General features: G+C 38.6%; 1 protein-coding gene across 1 annotated transcript in view; it reads left to right on the top strand.

Annotated features, from left to right (window-relative positions):
- Malrd1 (MAM and LDL receptor class A domain containing 1) overlaps positions 1-18,859 on the top strand; it is a 598,455-nt gene that overhangs the window by 20,094 nt on the left and 559,502 nt on the right. The gene's annotated exons all lie outside the window — the stretch shown is intronic.

Genomic DNA, 18,859 nt, shown 5'->3' with positions numbered 1-18,859 from the left:
TTCTTACCACTTTCACTCTGTCCCCTTTCCCCATCCAAATCTCTAAAAAGGACCTTGCCACATATGAGAGAAAACATGTGATACTTGTGTTTCTTCTGATGCTGGCTCATTTCTTCTAACATGATGATCTCCAGTTCCATCCATTTTCCTGTAAGCAGCATGATTTTGTTCTTTATGGCTGAATAGGACACCACTGTGAATATACGCTATATTTTCTTTATCCATTAATGCTATGTTAAACATGGTATCTTTATAGTGATCTGATTTTGAGTCTTTTGTTTATATTACGCAGAAGTGGTACGGGTGGATCATATGGTAGTTTTATGACATTACCTCCACATAGCGATTTCCATAGTATCTTGGACACATTACATGCTTTGAACTTACTTCCTTTCTTCATTTCTATTTTATGTCATCTCAAGTGTATGATTAGGGAAGTAGAATCTTTGCTGGTAGTATATATTAATTGTAATGTCTGTTTGTATATTCTTTAATCATTTTTTGAAATATTTCTGATTCTAAAGTATCACATAAAATTATTATAACTGGGTTCCTGGGATCCCATCAGATCTAAAGAGCTAATAATTTGCATTTTGCTAGTTCTTTTGATATTTTATGGGAATTGTAAAATATAAACATCATATTATATATCCTAGACAGTCAAATTTCTTTGCTTTTATCTGGACTGATTTTAGCTCTGTCTGATAGCACTTGTTTAATCAAGCTGAAGAGAAAGCTCTTTATTACAATAAGAAACCTATACATAGGACCAACCATGAACTGCAATATAAAAATTTTTATTCTGGATTTAGTTATGTTAGATTTTGACATTGAAATTTTCTCCCAAACTTTTGCCATTGCAATGTATTGTGGATTATTGTTTCAGCACATTTCACTTTTAGTGTCTCTCCTTTTCTTCTCCCCATTCTCAGAAGAAAGTTTTTCACAACGTACATCTATTCACCCCAGATTTATTCATAGGCAAAACACCTGCCATTTTTTCTTTTTCATGTAGCTCTCATTCTGTTCCTCTTACTTGACTCCTCACCTTGAATTAGGTAATCTCAGAAGCTCTGGCGTTGTGCTTCTTCTTTCTTTCCTTTTTACTTCTTTTTTCTCATTTTTTCCCGTGCTTATTTTATTTTATTGGCAGTACTGGGATTTGAATTCAGGGCCTCACACTTGCTATGTGAGCACCTTACCACTTGAGCCACATCCCCAGCTTTTTAGAATTTAGTTTTTTTTTCAAATAGGGTCTGGTGTTTTTGACTGTGACTAGACTCGAACTGCTATCCTCTTGTCTCTGCTCCCCACATAACTGGAATTACGGGTATGGAACACCATGCCCAGCCTTCCTTGTCTATTTTTATAAGACTAGTTAAGATGTAAAATGGGGACAGTTCACATAAAAGGAGATGTATAGACATACATCATTTATTATATCACCTGCATTAAAATCCTGAACCAGAATTAATGTTTTTCAATCTTGATCCTGACTACCAGCTAGGTATGTGGGATTAGTTCAGCCTACCTGTGAGGGCTTAGTTTCCCCAACTGTAAAATGGGAACCTGAATAGGGAAAAAAATCAAATTAAGACCAATTAACTAAAGGCTGGTGATTTTAATAATAGTCATGCATCTTTTGAAAATTGTAAAATTATGAGTATTCCCCAGTAATAATTCTAAGTGTGGAAATGTTCTGGCTTTAGATATAGGCTGTTTGAAAATATTTGTCAGAAAATAGTCTTAGAGTTTTGTCTCCATTTCAAAATCATTATTTCATAAGTATTATTAAAGTCTTTGATTAACTTACTCTTGATATAATTTGTCAGTTACTCCAAAATAAGAATTTTCATCATGCAATCAATGTGTTTAGCTTTCAGAGCAAAATTTATTAGGCCATTATGAATATCACTCTTGTCCATTTTGAAGCCTCGTAAATCTCAGAGGCAGAGAGATTGAAGTACAATACTGATTTTTAAAGGTATGGGGATAAAATAGTATCACTACAACATATCCACATACATCTTTGACAAGATAATATGACTATTCATAAAACAGGAGTAAGAATATACGAGTTTCAAATAGTTCTGGAACCCAGCTGACATTAAAGATCATATAGATGTTTTAAAGATCTAAAGTGTCTAGCTATCAAAATTTAAAATAATTTATAGGTAAAGTTAACATTTCACTTTATGACACAGGTTATTATTTTCTTATTTGAGTATTTAAAATCACCTGTAAATAGAAATATTAGGGTTTTTTTCTTTTTTTCACACAATAGGGTCACATGGTCCCAATTCTTTGTTTGCTGAATAATTTTGGTATATATTTTGGGCACTATGAATATTGGTTTTGTAGAGGTTCTGGATTCTATATTCTAGAATACTTTTTAGAGAGTCGTGATCATTTGTATAGGCAGGTGATTAACTTGCATAGACTCAAATTACAAACCTTGTCTGGATTTTTGTGGACAGCAATTCAAATACCAATGCAGAGTTTTTAGCCTCCCCTTCTAGAAATATTCCCTACTCATGCATGTTTCAGTTTTAGCCAAAGACTTGACCAGAGTTTCTTCATAGAATATGAGACTTGCCTATTTTGGCTTCCTTGATTCTTTCTATTGATCACACCTGGCTGTTCTAGTTCCCCTTGCTGGTTCCCAGATATTGGCCTTTTTATCAGAGTTTTAGCCATGTACACCAGCTGCTACTGCATTCTAACCCCAGACCAAAGTCTGAAAGAAGCTAATGGATCCCAATTCTTCCCACTGAGTTTCTAATCTTTAAAAAAGTAATTGAATATCTTTTGTTTATCTTCAAAGCCGAGGAGGTCTGCGATTTCAGATCTCTTTTGTCCTTTAATGTAATCACTATGTCCATCACTGAGTTTTTCATTTGAGTGAACACCAGCCTCTCCTAATCTACTCTATGTTGTCTTTCTCAATGGTAATAGAATCATCTTCATTCCTTAACAGATGTCAGGATGCATTAGATCAGACAATGAGTTTGGTTATTTTATTAGGAAAAATCATCCAAAGGCTAAAAATGGAGAAGAGAATCCCATATCATCACTTTCTAGCTAATGTTTTCATAGCATCTATAGTCTGATAGCTATTTATTTTGAAATCAGTGAAAAATGAATATTCATTTATTCCTCTCTGTATTTGTTATTTAAAAAGGTCATTGTTGAACATCTAAATTGCTCCACATACTATTCTAGCACCTGCAGATTAATGGCAATGAAGAATACAGCTCTCTCTTCAGTGATCTTTCAGTCTAGTGAAAGAAATATAAACCTTATGGTATATATATATAACTTACGGTTATATAGTTAAAAACTCACATGATAGTCACTCTCATGGCTTCTTGTACATATATGAAAACTTACAATGTGACACAGAAAGCCTGTGTTTGTTGTGATCATTAAAAGGTCACAAAAAGCAGGTATCTCTGTTACAAGGACCCAGAATTAATTATCTCATACAATGTCTCCTGGACTAGCTGATAACATCAGACCACTATGACAGCAGATATGACTGAGATGTGCCAGATGCCTACAAAGGGGACTGCTTCTCCTAAGGCATGTTTAAAGGATTCCCTGACCCTCTGTCATACATTTTTTCCTCTGCTAAACCATCCCATTCATGTCCTTCCTGTACACCTGTGCCTTGTGTATGAGGTCAGTCGTTCATTTTCTTTTTTTTTTTTTACTTGTTGAATAAATCTGTTTGTCTCTTAAAAAAGAAAGCAAATGTGTGTGTGTGTGTGTGGTGAGTATGTGTGTGTCTTACAGATATTTTTGGGGAGAATCTATACTATTTTTAACCTGAGAAATTCCAATTGAGTGATTCATATATTCCAGGTGTCTGCATAGCTTTGTTTAAAGCTACAAATAATAAATATTTTTTATTTTGTGTTTTGGGCCATACATTCTATGTACCAACTATACCAGCTGCTATTGTACTGCCAAAATAGCCATAAATAATATATAAAGATTTATCACAAATGTGTATAATAAAAGCTTTATAATATGGAAATTTGTAACTAATGTCATTTTCACATCTGGCAAAATATCATTCTTCTTTTGTCCTTTTTTTATCATTTAAACATGTAAAAACCTTTCAGATCTCACAGGATATATAAAACTAAGGAAATGGCTAGGACTTGTCAAAGGATCACAGTTTGTTCAATATCTCCTAGTCTGTTCAATAAACATTAATTGAGGATCTTTATGTCTGACACTGTGTACTATTAGAGATTGACAAATGAAAAATATAATTCTTCCTCTAGGAACACATAAACTATAGTGAAATTAAGAAAACAACTAATGTCAGTATAATTATTAATATAACCAAGCATCAAGCTATTCCTCATTTATAATTTGCCACATATGTGAACACCAGCCACTATTGTACTTTGATTCTATATAAGAGCTACTTTAATGTGCTATTTCTTAAAACCTCATCTGACCTTTCAATTAAAGAAGAGATTTGGTTATGCAGTAGTTTTCTCTTATCTGTGGGGAATACATTCCAAGTCCCCCAGTGGATGCCTGAAATCTTCTGGATAATTTTTCCTATGCCTACATACCTTTGTTAAGTGATTAAAACCAATAATATACTATATTAAGTGTACAATTATAATATACTGTAATAAATGGTATTTAAAACACAAATCATTTATTTCTTCATTTTCCCATTTAATATTTTTGTACTGTAGTTGATATAGGTATGCATTACTGTAGAAGGCAAAACCATGGATAAAGGGGTCTGCTGTAGGAGTGAAGCTTGTTTCTTAGAATAATTGTACAAATAAGATTTGTGAGGGCTATGGAATTACAGTGCATTTTCCCCCTTGTCCCATTCTTAACATGGTAACTATGTTATTTGAAAAGTACAAAAAAACCTGAAATGAAAATTTTATTTACAAGTACCTATATTTATATACAGATATGATTTCTGCCATTGCCCAACCAGACAGCATAAGTGAGAGATAGATATAAGGTAGTGGCTGATGAGTAGAGTGTCAAGGGCAGGTGTTTTGGCATTTAACAATTTGTTCTGCCTCTAATAGTACTTTGCAGAGAGCTCTTGTTTCTTACACAAATTCTTTGACTGCCAAATTAATAGTATCAAAGATTTTGATGTGTGTGTGTGCCTGTGCATTTGAAATGAGTAGACTATGAGGTTTTCCATAATTGCTCAACAATTGACAGCTGTTGTGTATTGGGTAATAGAACATCTGCTTATTTTTCATTTTTTATTTCCAATTGAGTTATATATCAGTGAAAGAATCATAGTTGACAACTTAGATACTTAAATTAACTGGTATTGTAGCAATGAAATTTTATCACATAAACTTATTAGTGAAGCTGTCAAACAAAGTAAGCAATACTATTCCACTGAAGAGGGCTGAAAAAATGATATATTCTCTAATTTCTCTATTGACATAGAGAAGTGTTCTTCTGTATATCACTTATTTTCTTCTTAGCAGGAATTTTATCTTTATGGATAGGTGGCTTATGTACTTGTTAAATTTATATAGATAGATATTCTTCAAATTAATTTAGCTACAAGTAAAAATAATTCATAGTCAATAGAAATATATAAAATATAGCAATAGTATATAGAAACGAATATAACAGAAATTTCAAAACATAGATTTTGAATGGTAACCAAAGGGGCACTAGAATAAAGTTCTGCCACATAGTATGGCAGGAAGTTTTACTAATTGAATTACCTGAGGAGACCCAAGCAGATATCAGAGGTCTGCCTGTGAACTCTGGGAATCAAAATGGATTTTATACACCTTATAGGCAAATTAATTGAGGAAAATTACAGAGATTCAAATCAATTTTATGCTTCATAACTTCTAGCCAACACCTAGAAATGTAACAAACTGAACAACAGAACCAAATTAATGTTTACTGTTTTGTGATAGGCACAACTCTAAAGATGTACCCTGCCCAAATTCTCATTCCCTGGTTATTAAATCAAACACAGATACTGCTGTGAAAGGACTTCATAAATGTCCATAAAAGTAACTGAGGTTACTATTCAGCTAACCTAAAAATAGGAAGATTATCCCTTAGTGTCATGGTAATCAAATGACCCTTTAAAAGCAAAAGACAAAGGAAGGAGAGATGAGGCACAGGGAAGATCAGAGAGATTTGATCTAAGGACTTGACCTGCATTGCTGGATTGGAAGATGGAGAAAGGAAACCATAAGACACATAATTCAAGGGCCTCGAGACATGGAGAACAATCACTGGGTAACAGCTGGTAAAGGAACAGGTACCTTAGTCTTACAACTGCATGAAATTGAATTCTGTCAACAACCTGAATCAGTTTGAAAATGGCCTCCTCCCTAGAGCCTTCAGAAACAAGCAGAGCCAGTCAGTTCCTTAATTTTGGCCTTTTGAGCACCTAGGCAAAGAATCAACTAAGTCACACTGTGCCTGGATCTGTGACCTACAGAAACTATGAGATAATATATTTGTGTCAGTTTAAGCCACTAATTGTGCAGCAATTTGTTATGGCGGCAATGAAAAATGAGTACACTAATTTTCAAAGGTTTAAGGATAAGAAAGTTTTATAATTTCTTGATTGTCCATTCATGCTTATAATTAACTTTTCTACATTTAAAATCTTCCTTTTACTCGGTAAAATAGAAAGCATTCTACATTTGAAGTCTAGAGACATGGATTCTTGACTCCACTTGAACACTAATTAGCAGCATGATTTGTAAGCAAATCCTTGTGCTTTCTTTCTTCCTTTACCTGGTCCCATTTCCTTTGCTTTTTTATGTTTAATTTTTCATTCTCACCACTATTTTCATTGCCTTTCTTTTGAACATATCCATAGTTAATGATCTGTCTTTTGTTGAAGCTATTTGTCCCTCTTATCCTAGCCTGTATAATTTTGATGAAGTCAAATTTATTATCCTTCCTTGTATCCATTTATCCATTTACTTTTATTTATGGATTTGTTTGGTTGCTCTTGCTTCAGGTAGCATATAGTTTGCATATCATATTTAGGTCCTAATCTATATTTAATTTTTGTACGTGGTGTGAGGTATCCTCCTTCTTTTGCATGTAGTTTTACAGCTGTTTGAGCATCATAGGCTGAAAAGACTAGTTTTACCTCATTTGAGTTGTCTTAGCAACTGATCAAAACATAATTGACTACAGATGCTTGGTTTATTTCTGAACTTTCAATTCTATTGCTTTAATCATTATGTACATACCTTGCCAGTATTACACTGACTTCATTACTGCAGCTTTGTCGTAAATTTTAAAAAGAACTGACTATGAAAATATGAATCCTATAATTTTGTTCTTTTTTGAGACACTTTTGTGCTATTCTGGGTTTCTCCTGTTTTCATAGGATTGTCTTGTTAATCTTGTTAATTTTGAAGAAATGCATTGACTGTGCAGATAATTTGGTGGCTATTGTCATTTGATGATATTAAGTCTTCTAAACCGATACACATGATGTTTTTCTACTTACTTAGGTCTTCTTTAGTTACTTTTGACATTATTTTGTGGTTTTCATTGTAAAAATTTGGTAAATGTATTCCTAAATTTGGTATTCTTTTCAAGGCTATGGTAAATGAGATTTCTTTACTTTGACTTTCAGAGTTTTCAGTGCCAGTGTATAGAGATGCAACTGATCTCCACATACAGATCTTACATCCTGCAAACTTACCAATGTCATCTATAGACCTAATTATTTTTTTCATTTTTTGTGGTTCCTCAGGTTCTTCTATTATATCCAACATCATGATAATTGCAAATATGCATAGCTCTTTTTTCCATTATAGATGCCTTTTAAAAAATTTCCTTATTTAATCACTGGATAGAAATTCCAGTAAAGTATTGACTAGGTGTGGTGATAGAACACATCTTTATCTCATTCCTATTAGGGGAATTTTCAATATTTTATCATTAGGTACTAAGTTTACTGTTAAGTTTTTGTAGATGCTATTTATCAGGCAGATAAGTCCTCTTCTATTAGTAAGTAGAATGTCAGCACAAGAGAATGTTATGCTTTGTTACATATGTTTTCTCTCATGACTTGCACAAGCTCATCCTAGGAACCTAACTGGGAGCGAGAGGAGATTGAGAAAGGACAAAAGACAAACATGCAGAAAGCTGGGATCAGGTGAGCTGGGTGCTTTGGCGGAGACACAAAACAGCCTCAAACACCTCCAGTGAGTTTATTATATACAGTGGCAAACCAGGAAGTCGGATAGCTAAGTTAGCAGAGCAACAGTTTTGGGGAACCTGTGATCACTACTTTCTGCACGTTCTGTTCCTGTCTGGTGTAAACATTCTTGTTCTTATGCACAGCAGCTGTGCTGCATTTTGCTCTTGCTCCCTTCTGCAGCTGGGGGCTGTGCCAATCCCAGCTTGCAGATTATTTGACCTGGTTGTGCTCATGTCAAGTTCTCATAGGCTTCCCATACTCCACTTTCCACATCTCCCCCTTTTTTATTTCTTAAATGCTCCCAATGAAGCCCAACCCTTAATCCCAGGAACTGTCTTTGCATCGTGCACATTCTACTGAAAGAACAAGAAAACAGATGAATAAGTGTGTTACACACTTATTCCTGCCAGATACCAGACAGAGTGCTTTAGCAAGTTGAACGGATTGAAACCCTTGAGTTCATCCAGGATTGTTTTGCAATAATAGCTAAAGAAACAACATCATAAGCTTTTTACATGGCCGATGTTTGTTGCCTCAATTGCCTTAAGTCCACAGCACCTTTACTTCATTCCCATGCACCCATAAGATGAGCTTTTATTTTCTTCCCTGCACAGCCTAAAGTATGTAGAGGCAAACATCCATTTCATCATCAATCTGCACTTGAGCTTCTACAGCATAAGTAAAATAGTGGCCAAATTGATACCATAGTGAGCATTTTATACAGCCTGAGTCAATGCCACTACGGCTGTGGCAGCAGTGGCTGTCATGGTAACAAGGGCTGCAATGCCCGCTATAATTAGCCCCACCATCTCTTTTTTCTAAGCAAAAGCACTTTTATTTCCTTAACTATTTGTAGGCCTCTATTGGCATACCAGTCTCCTAAAATGTTGGTAGGCACTAGTACATAGGGAGGCTGGACAATGATCAGAATGTCTTTGCCCTTGTTATGACTGCAGATGTACTCTTGACAAGTAATACTATATAACCCTTCTCCCTTGGCAAGATTGATGTCACCAGTCACTAAAGTGTAGGGGTGTTGGATGCAGGCCTGTAGGCCAATCTTCTCAGACCCTCCACTATCCAGACTGGCCAACGACCAACTTGTGAAATTGAGCAGGCCTGTGGCAGCTACAAATTTCCATAAATCCTTTTGGGGTGACCCCCCATCCAGCCCCAGGACTGGCGAGTGCCAGAACCCGGTGTTATTGGACTCCTGACTACCATTTTTAAGCCAATAAGTCACTTCATTTCCTGCTAGGTTGAACATAAAAACATCATGAAAGAGACACTGTCTCCAAGGTGCCACCCTGGACTTCCAGGTTACCTGATGAACAGAACACTATGGCGAGGGAGGCATATGGGTGGCGTTATAGGGCTCTGTGTCATTAAGTCCATAAAATTCAGTTTTCTCATCCTGAGCTGGGTGCCATTCCACAACATGGCCATTTTCCAAGTTGGAGACATTGGGAAGCAATACTCATGAGACTGATTAAAAGACACATATGGGTAAGGAACTAGACATTCCTGTAAAGTTATAGTCACTGTATTGAGGCACAAAATGTCCTGAGGAATGACCTCCCATGTGTACCATATTGCTAGTAAAGTTAGATGCAGGGTGGCTCTGCCAAGTAATAGGATGCACCATTGACAGGGTGGGCATGAAAGTCCAGTATGCATCACCCTGGACAGCACTGACCTGCATTGTGATTATGACCAATGTCACCAGCAATGTGACTGTGAGATTCCCAGCCATCCCCAGGTTACTGGCTACCATCATTGCCATGTCCATCAGTTTCTTGATTTGACCCCAGGTGGGTGGTTCACTGTCCTGTGTCTGTCTCACTGGTGGCCATCTCCTTGGCTGCCCTCTGGTCTGTGGAGGAATCAGCCTCAGTAGTTCCCTGTCCTGGGGAGAGTCTTCCAGTGTCAGCCTCCTCATCTTTAGGACAAGGGGATACATGAGGCTTGACAAACCATGATGGCATTCACAATGGGTGTTCTGTACTTTCAGGAGAAACAAAAAGCATGCCCTTGGGTCCACATCAGGATGGGAGTAGGACCATGCCATTTGCCAATCAATACATTTTTCCAAAGGGCCTGAGGCCTGACAGTCAGCTCCTGTGGTTGCCAATGCCTTTCAGTGGGTGTTAAACCCTGGTCTGGGCAATTCAAAAAATTAAGGATATGTAAAACTTTATGCAATTGGATAGCTGGGGGAAATACCTCATCTTCCCCTTTTAATTTTTTTAATTGCATTTTGAGAATGGCATGTGGGCATTCCACTATGGCTTGCCCTTGAGGATTATAAGGGATACCAGTGGCGTAATATATCTGATAGGCCTCACAGAATCGCTGAAAAGCAGTTGAATTATATGCAGGGCCATTGTCGGTCTTGAGTTGTTGGGATTTACCCTTGGCTGTGAAGGCAGCCAAATGATAAGCGATGGCATGGATAGTGGCCGCACCAGTGTGTGCGGAGGCATAGCTATAACCTAAGTAAGTGTCCACTGGACACATGAACACTGACGGCCAAAAGAAGGAACATGAGTGACAGCCATCTGCCACAGGATACCAGGCTGAAGGACCCAGGAGTTAACCCCCTCAGGCACTTGTGGCAACATGTGACACACTGCTGACATGATTTAATGTCTTTTCAAGCCTGTTCTCTGGTAAGGTGAAATTGCCTATGCAAGGCTGAAGCATTTTGATGGTACAAAGCATGACTTAGTCAGGCAGCTTCTACAGGTGTGGCAATTTTCGTGGGCAAGCCCAAGGCCAGCCCAGAGACTAGGTTATCTGCCTGGGCATTACCATCAGCAAGTGGGCCAGGGAGATTAGAATGTAAGTGCAAATGGCTTACAAAACAGGGATAAAGGCGGGTTTGCACCACACTATGCAACTGAAAGAAAAGATTAAATAACTCTTCACTACAGTTTCAGTGCAGTGTAAAACATCTACCACAAAGTGACTATCACTGTATGGATTGATAGATTGTTGTGGAAAGTCCCTGAGGACCATGACAACAGCATAAAGCTCTATCTACCCTTTGAGCAGAAGCAAAAACAGTATGTTCAACCTTGTGGCAATCTTTGGTGTAATAGGCAGCAGTACCACACCCAGAAGCATCAGTGAAAATTGTGACAGCCTCCGATGGCGGGGGGCGGGGGTGGAGGATAGAGTAATTTTTGGAAAGACAAATGCGTGAACTGTAAAAGTTTTGAATGCGGCTATGTTCCCTGACCTGTCCTGGAAAATTAACCAGTGCAGACTACCATAAGTCTAAAAACTACCATAACCAATGCTGTTGATCTTTTGAAAGTGGGACAACGATGTTACTGGGCATATGCCCCAGCAATTCACAACAACGAGTGTGTCCCTTAGCAATCAGCCTAGCTACCAGCTCATGATATGGTGTAAGCACCTTAGCGGGAGAGTGACCCAAGTATAACCATTTCAACACCCCCTGCAATTGCCAGAGAGCTCCTATTAGCATTGATGGAGAGCATAAAATCAGTAATTGAACAGGCTGCTGTGGATCCCAGCACTGAACCTGGGCTGTAATAATTGCTGTCTCTACCTTAACCAATACCTTAACCAATCTGTCCTTCCTCTCAAAGCAAGGAAGGATTAGGGTCACCCTTGAGCAGTTGAAAAAGAGGAGATAAGGTGTCAGTGGTAAGTTTTAGAGAGGGTCTGAGCCATTTTATACCTCCCAGCAGTTTTTGTAAATCATTTAAGGTTTTTAAATTTTCCTTCCTGATCTGTACTTTTTGAGGACGGATCAAACGTCTGTTGATAACTTGCCCTAAATATTGAAAAGGAGGCATTTTTGTACCTTTTCCAGGGCAATGCACAATCCTCAGGCCTCAAGGTCCTTTGTAAGATCTGCCAAAATTAGTAGGAGTATAGACTCACTGGGATGACTTATCAGAATATCATCCACATAATGAAGGACATAAGCTTCTGGATACTTGTGGTGGGTAGGTTCTATTGCTGCAGCAACAAATTCCTGACACTTAGTGGGACTGTTAGCCATGCCTTGGGGCAGCACTGTCCAATGAAATCAGTGACCAGGGGCCTGATGATTTAGTGATAATAAAGTGAAAGCAAATTTTTCTGTCTTTGTGATGGAGAAGGATGGTTAAAAGGGCATCTTTAAGATCAAGAATGCAGAGACAATAATCTAATGGAATATCTGTGGCTGACCTTTCTCTAATCACAAAAATTAGAGTATTGTTCTATGGGTAGGCTCAATATGCCCTGCCTTTAATTGCTCCTCCACCCTGTGGCTGCAGCCAATTTCTCCCCTATCAAGAGTCACTGGTCCACCCAGACTGGATCTGTTGAGAGCCAAGTGATCTGGGGTTCATGTTTAAAAGGGGGGTGTTTAGTTTGTTGGACCAGGGCCTCTACTGAACATGCTGCATGGCTTGATATCCTGGACCCATCTTTCCTAGTTTCCCTAAAGGTTGTACAGGATATAACTACCTTGTTGATATCTTCTCAACCCCCTAAGGGGATTATAACCTTGTTGAAACATTTGGTGGAAGACCACATTATTAAGAGTGCAGGTATAGCTCCCCCACAGATTGACTGGAAGATTGTCTAGGACATAAGAAATAAAAAGCCCTGGGTGTCCCTCTTCATCCCTCCAATGGATCTGCTGAGCACTCTGGAGGGGATCATGAGTGGCCCCTACCCCCTGTAGATCAGGAGCAGAGGGCTGGCAAGGCCAACTTTTTGACCAAGGTTCAGCAGCAATTTCAAAGACATCAGCACCAGTCTCCAAAAGTCCCTAAAACAATTTTTCATTTAAGAACAAAGTCATTTCCAGCCTGCTTTTGTTACTTGCTGTACCCAGTAGGCATGATCAGAGGAACCAAATCCTCCATCTCTCCACGGGGTGTGAGTTAACACCTTGCCTTTCTTCACATTTGGGAGAATAACCAGCTGAGCTATTTTTTTCCTCTGGGGATACTGTTACAAAGGCATTGGTGCCCAGGCCATTATCATAATTTCCCCAGCATAGTCTTCATCAATCACACCCAGATAAACCTGTAATCCCCTTATGGTCACACTACTTCTCTGTAATATTAACCCCTCTGTGCTCTGGGGCCAAGGGCCATAAACCCCAGTAGGGATAACTTGCACTCCCGAATTGGGCATTAACACGTATTGGGAAGTGGGACTGAGGTCCAATCCTGTGCTTCCTGGGGTGGCAAAAAAGAGGCTTTCAATCAATGGTGGGTTTTGGTGAGAAGCCTGCATAGTAATTGCCCCCCTCTTTGATGGGGCCGAGACAGGCCCCACTGGAAGTTTCCCTGTCCTATAAGAGGTTGCCCATCTATACCTGTTTTGGAGTGACATTCATTTGCCCAATGTTTTCCCCTCTGACACCGAGGGCATATCCCAGGGAATAGAGTCCTAGGCCCATTGGCACCAGTTGGTGGCCCGGTGACAGGCCCCGAGACACCTGACAGTAGTTGAGGTTTATTCTGACATTCCCTAGCAAAATGTCCCTCTTTTCCACAGGAAAAACATGCTCTCTTTATTCTTTCCCCAGGGCCGAACACTTCCTTTAAGGCAGCAGCTAAGGCTATACCCTGGATGTGATTTGGCCTGCTATCTGCACAAATTCTAATCATTTCCTGCATAGTGGCTCTTTTTCTATATGGCCAAAGGCTGTCTTACAGGCCTTGTTAATATTCTCAAAAACCAGCTGTTTTACCAGTATTTTTCCGGCTTTGGTATTCGCCATTGTCCTGTCTAAGTTTTGCAGCAGGCATGCTACAAACTCTTGATATGGCTCATCAGGACCTTGGAGAAAGCTAGCTAGTTCCAAAGTTTTTTTCTCTTTTTGTGAGTAGTTCTCACCATGTCCTTGTGCCTGCAATGGCAATCTGCTGATAAGCCTGAAGGGGATACTGTAATTGATTATCTGTGCCTTCAAAAGGTCCTCTTCCCTTGAGCATATCTGCAGTGATATGCACTCCATGGGCCAAATTATGGTTTACCTGCTCCTGACATAACTCTGTAAAACCTGTTTCCCACAGCAAGTAATCACCTGGAGGGAGGCATGCTTTAGCCAGCCCTGTCCAGTCGTCTGGAGGCAGAGCAGTATCTCCTACCACACTCTGCAATAGCCCCAGTGTAAATGGGGCTGCAGAGTCACACATTGCACAGGCTTGCTTTGCCTCCTGTAAAGTTTTAAATGGAATATTTTCATGAGACCTCTGTTTCATGCCAGGGTTTTTAAGGTCTGGTCTCTCAAATACAGGGTAAACCCTAAAACCAGTGATATCTTTTCCTTGACTGTGAACTGCCTGGAAGGCAGCCTGTAAGGAACTCTTAGCAAGAGCAGGAAGTCTCTTAGCCAACAGAAGAAACTCCAAATGCATGGTTCCCAGTACTTGATGGCACAGAGCATCCTCATAATCCTTCTTATCTGACACTGAATCAGAATCAGAATCAATTTTGGACTGAATTTTAGCTTTATGTGAAACTTATTCTCATCAGGTGGTGCTGACAGCTCAGTGGCTCCACCACCCGCAGCATCCTGTTCCTTCAAGTGATGCTGCCGTTCACACCCTGTAGGACTGGTTGTAGGGGGTGAGTCCCATATCTCCGCTCAGACACTGAGGTGGAGAATCTTTGTTTATATGAGGGAGTGGGATCCAAACAATCTCTAATCATGGACCACAAACCAAAAGTAAAAGTGGGCATGCATTCCAGTCCTTCAGCCATATATCACGCCCTCAGCCTGTCTCCTACCTTGTTCCATGTTTCTAAATTTACAGTGTCCTCCTCAGGGAACTACTGGCAAGTGTCCAGTACAAAATCTAAAAACTGCATAAGCTGAGGTGACCTAACCTTCCTCTAGTCTTGAGCATAGCTTCTGAAGTCTGTATATAGAGTTCTCAGTCCTTAGACCCATCTGTCCCGTGTTTTTACACCTGACTGTATTTAATTCACTCTCCCCCTCACCTTGCTTGTTCTATACACGAATTTCTTGGAGAGCATCTCTTTGTCTTGGGCTTCAAGTTCCTCGGTAGTTAGGAACTAACTCGTGATCTGCACAAGCTAGTCCTAGGAACCTAACTGGCAGCAACAGGAGACTGAGAAAGGACAAAAGACAAACATGCAAAAAAAGCTGGGATCAGGTGAGTTGGGTGCTCTGATGCAGAGACACAACATCCTCAACCACCTCCAGAGAGTTCATTATATACAATGGCAAACCAGGAAGTGGGACAGCTGAATCAGCAGAGCAACAGTTCTCAGGGCAGCATGACCTTGTAGTTATCTGGAACAGGGGGAACCTGTGATCACTACTTTCTGCACATACTGTTCCTGTCTGGTGTAAACATCCTTGTTCTTATGCACAGCAGCTGTGTTCAGGCATTTTGCTCTTGCTCCTTCTGCAGCTGGGGGCTGTGCCAATCCCAGCCTGCAGATTATTTGACCTGGTTGTGCTCATGTCAAGTTCTCATAGGCTTCTCATACTCCATTTTCCACAGTTTTCTGTATCTTTTAAAATGATCTAAAATAAGCTGGTACTCTATCACTTGAGTTACAACTCCAGCCTTTTTTTTGTTGGCTATTTTTGAGATGGGGTCTTGCTTTATGCCTAGGCCAGCCCAGACCATGTTTCTCCCATTTGTACTTCCCCACTCAGTTGGGATGACACACATGAGCTACCTTGACCAGTCATTGCTTGAGATGGAGTCTTGTGAACTTTTGCACTTGTTGCCCTTAAACCACAATTCTTCTGATCTCTACCTCCCAAATAGCTAGGATTGCAAGCTTGAGTCACAGCACCTGGCCAAGATGGTGTTTTTTGTATTGATTGATTCATAAGGAATATTAGCCTGTTGTTTTCTGGGGTCTTTTTGTAATGTCTTTGATTTTGGTTCTGATAGTAATAGCCTCTTGGTATGGGCTAGAAAGTATCCCCTCTTGTCTTTTTCAAGAGTGTGAAGTGTTGGTGTCAACTCTTTAAGTGTTTTATAGAATTCACTAAGGCTTCTGTGCCTGAGCTTTTCTTCATGATTTTTTTTGATTATTGATTCATTCTCTTTACTAGTCATAATGTATTCAGATCCTCTAATTCTTTCTTAAATGTCTATGTTGTGGTCACTTCAGATTGCTATAGCAAAATACCATAAACTGAATTTATAAACAACATAAATTTATTTCTCAATTTCTGAAGGCTGGGAAGTTCCAGATCAAGATGGCAGCAGATGCAGCATCTGGTGAAGCTTCGCTTTCTAGTTTGTAGATTAGCACATTACTTTTTTTTTTTTTTTTTTTTTAAGGAACAGAAATTTATTTTCTCTCAACTCTGGAAGGTACAAGTCTGAGATCTGGGTGTCATTGACAGGGTTGGATTTCTTCTGAGTTCCCTCCACTTGGCTTGTAGATGACCATTTTTTGCTATCTTTTTTTTTTTTTATTGTTGTGCTGGGTAGGGGTCCCTTGTGGCATTTGCAAAAGTTCTTACAATATATCAAATGTATAGTACATTCTTTCTGCTTCTTCCTATGGTGGAAGGAGAAAGGTAAGTCTTTGATGAATGCCTTTCCCTTCATGAGGATTCTGCCCTCGTGATGATTTACCCACTGCCCTAAGTTGCCATTTTGAGTCCCCAATACTAATAATTTCATACTGGTGATTAGGTTTGAACATATGAGCTTTGTGAAGGACATGTCAGATATCAATCCAAAGCATCCTAGAACTAGTAAATATCTCAATGAATGATGACAGATTAGTGCATGCATGTTGGGCTGCCCCTTTAATACCTACCCAGAGAGTTGGCAACTCTGCCTTAGTCTTCATTTCCTGCTTTTAGAGAGACCAAAGGTCAGCTAGAGATGAGCACACAGGAGATTTTTCAAGTCTATCCATAGGATGTGCACAGTCTTATGAATACACTTATCTGTCCAGATTTGCAGGAATACTTTGGAACTTTTCAAAGCTTCTATTGACATCTCATTACCATGAGGTTTATAGATGGTCTATTGTTTTACCCAACAGGAGTTTCTCAGGCAAATATGAAGCTTAAAAAATTGCCACTAGTTATTTGAAATAAGTCCTTTCTTCAGAGAAAGACACTTGTATTGATAGAGTTGTTATTTTGGTCAATTTCAGACAGCATTTTAAGTGGAGACTGTCATATAACCAGCCAACAGATCATATTATGACAATTATATGGGAATGAGGTTTTGCCAAAATTTTAGTTCCATTTTATATATTCTGTGGCTGACAGGTTGCACATGAATATGGCATGTTATATTCCAAGGTAACTGAAAAGTGGGCAGAGACAAGGGCATGTTAAAACACCATAAACTTACCATTGTTACTGATATTCACCCATTAACCAAAAGCTCTTCAGATTTCTATAAATCTTTTACTGATTCCTAGACCTTTTGAAACATTGATTCTGACTATTTTTTCCAGTTTAAAATTGCTTTTATGGAGGAGATTCAAGGTCTTTATTTTGTGATTTTTATTAATATTGCCTTTATGTTTTATGATCTTATAAAGTAAATTCCCTCTCTTCCCCTACCATGCTTTGTCACTGAAGTCAGAATTGGTATAGCAACATTCACAGAGAAGTTGCTAGCAATTATATTGGAGGGTATCCTTTTTGAGTTATAGTTTTTACAAACATTTTCTGGTTCTGTAGAGCTTGTTAGTTTAATGAACAAGTATGAGACAAAACTGATGACTTGATGGAAACAGAACTTGACAAATAGTAATTGCAATTTGAAACCTTATATCTAGGATTATTGACTCCTCTCTGTAATTTGAACTGAGCCACATTTCTTTCAAGCATGAATACATTTTCCCCTTTTTACAAACCTTGATGCTTTAATCCTTGTTTGCTCCAGGGTTCTATCCACATTTTGATGATCTGTTCCTGAAGCTATGTTTTTTTTTTTTTTTTTTGGTAATGTTCTTGAAAACTGATATTATCTCACTGCTAAAATGTTCCCTTTTTTGTGCTCATATGAGACAACTGGTGGCATGCAATATGATTTACAATTCTCCTGTTCATGTTGAGCCCCATTAATCACTCAGCACTTGGAGAATGGAGGAAATGCAAGGCTGCCTATCAATAGTTGAGGAAAGTAAAACTGAAAATTCTCTCTTATCTTTCCTGAGGATGAGGGTTGGTGGAATTTATTTCCAAAGGTACTGGACTTAACCATCATACTTGATTCATTGTATTTGTTGCTTTTATATTTTATGCACTCCATTTTTGGGTAATCCAACTTGTTTAACATTGGGATTTTACTCCCAAACTACTCAGTTAAAAAGAAAAATATTTTTAAAGGCCCTCTAGCAAAAAAAAAAAAATTGTGAGATTATACATGAAGTCACAATACTTGTGTTCATATTTTGTAATTTTAGTAATCAGAGCATTTTCATGAGATAATTTTCAATGTGTGTTTGAAAGTTATTCTATTCATTTGTTTTTATGGATTCAGACACAGAGTGGGAATTCATAACTATATGAGCAAATGGAAATGGCATACAGATTAACAGGGAGACGTGATGCCGACAATATGTATGCATGAGTGTCTGTGTGTAATAGATGCATTATTAGGCTGCTTTAAGAGGTAAAAGAGTTATGTAGAGAGAATATTGGAT

This window comes from Castor canadensis, chromosome 15 (assembly GCF_047511655.1).
Source record: "Castor canadensis chromosome 15, mCasCan1.hap1v2, whole genome shotgun sequence".
Classification (NCBI taxonomy): domain Eukaryota; kingdom Metazoa; phylum Chordata; class Mammalia; order Rodentia; family Castoridae; genus Castor; species Castor canadensis.
The sequence above is the reverse complement of the archived record's forward strand: the minus strand, read 5'-3'. Positions and strand labels throughout refer to the sequence as shown.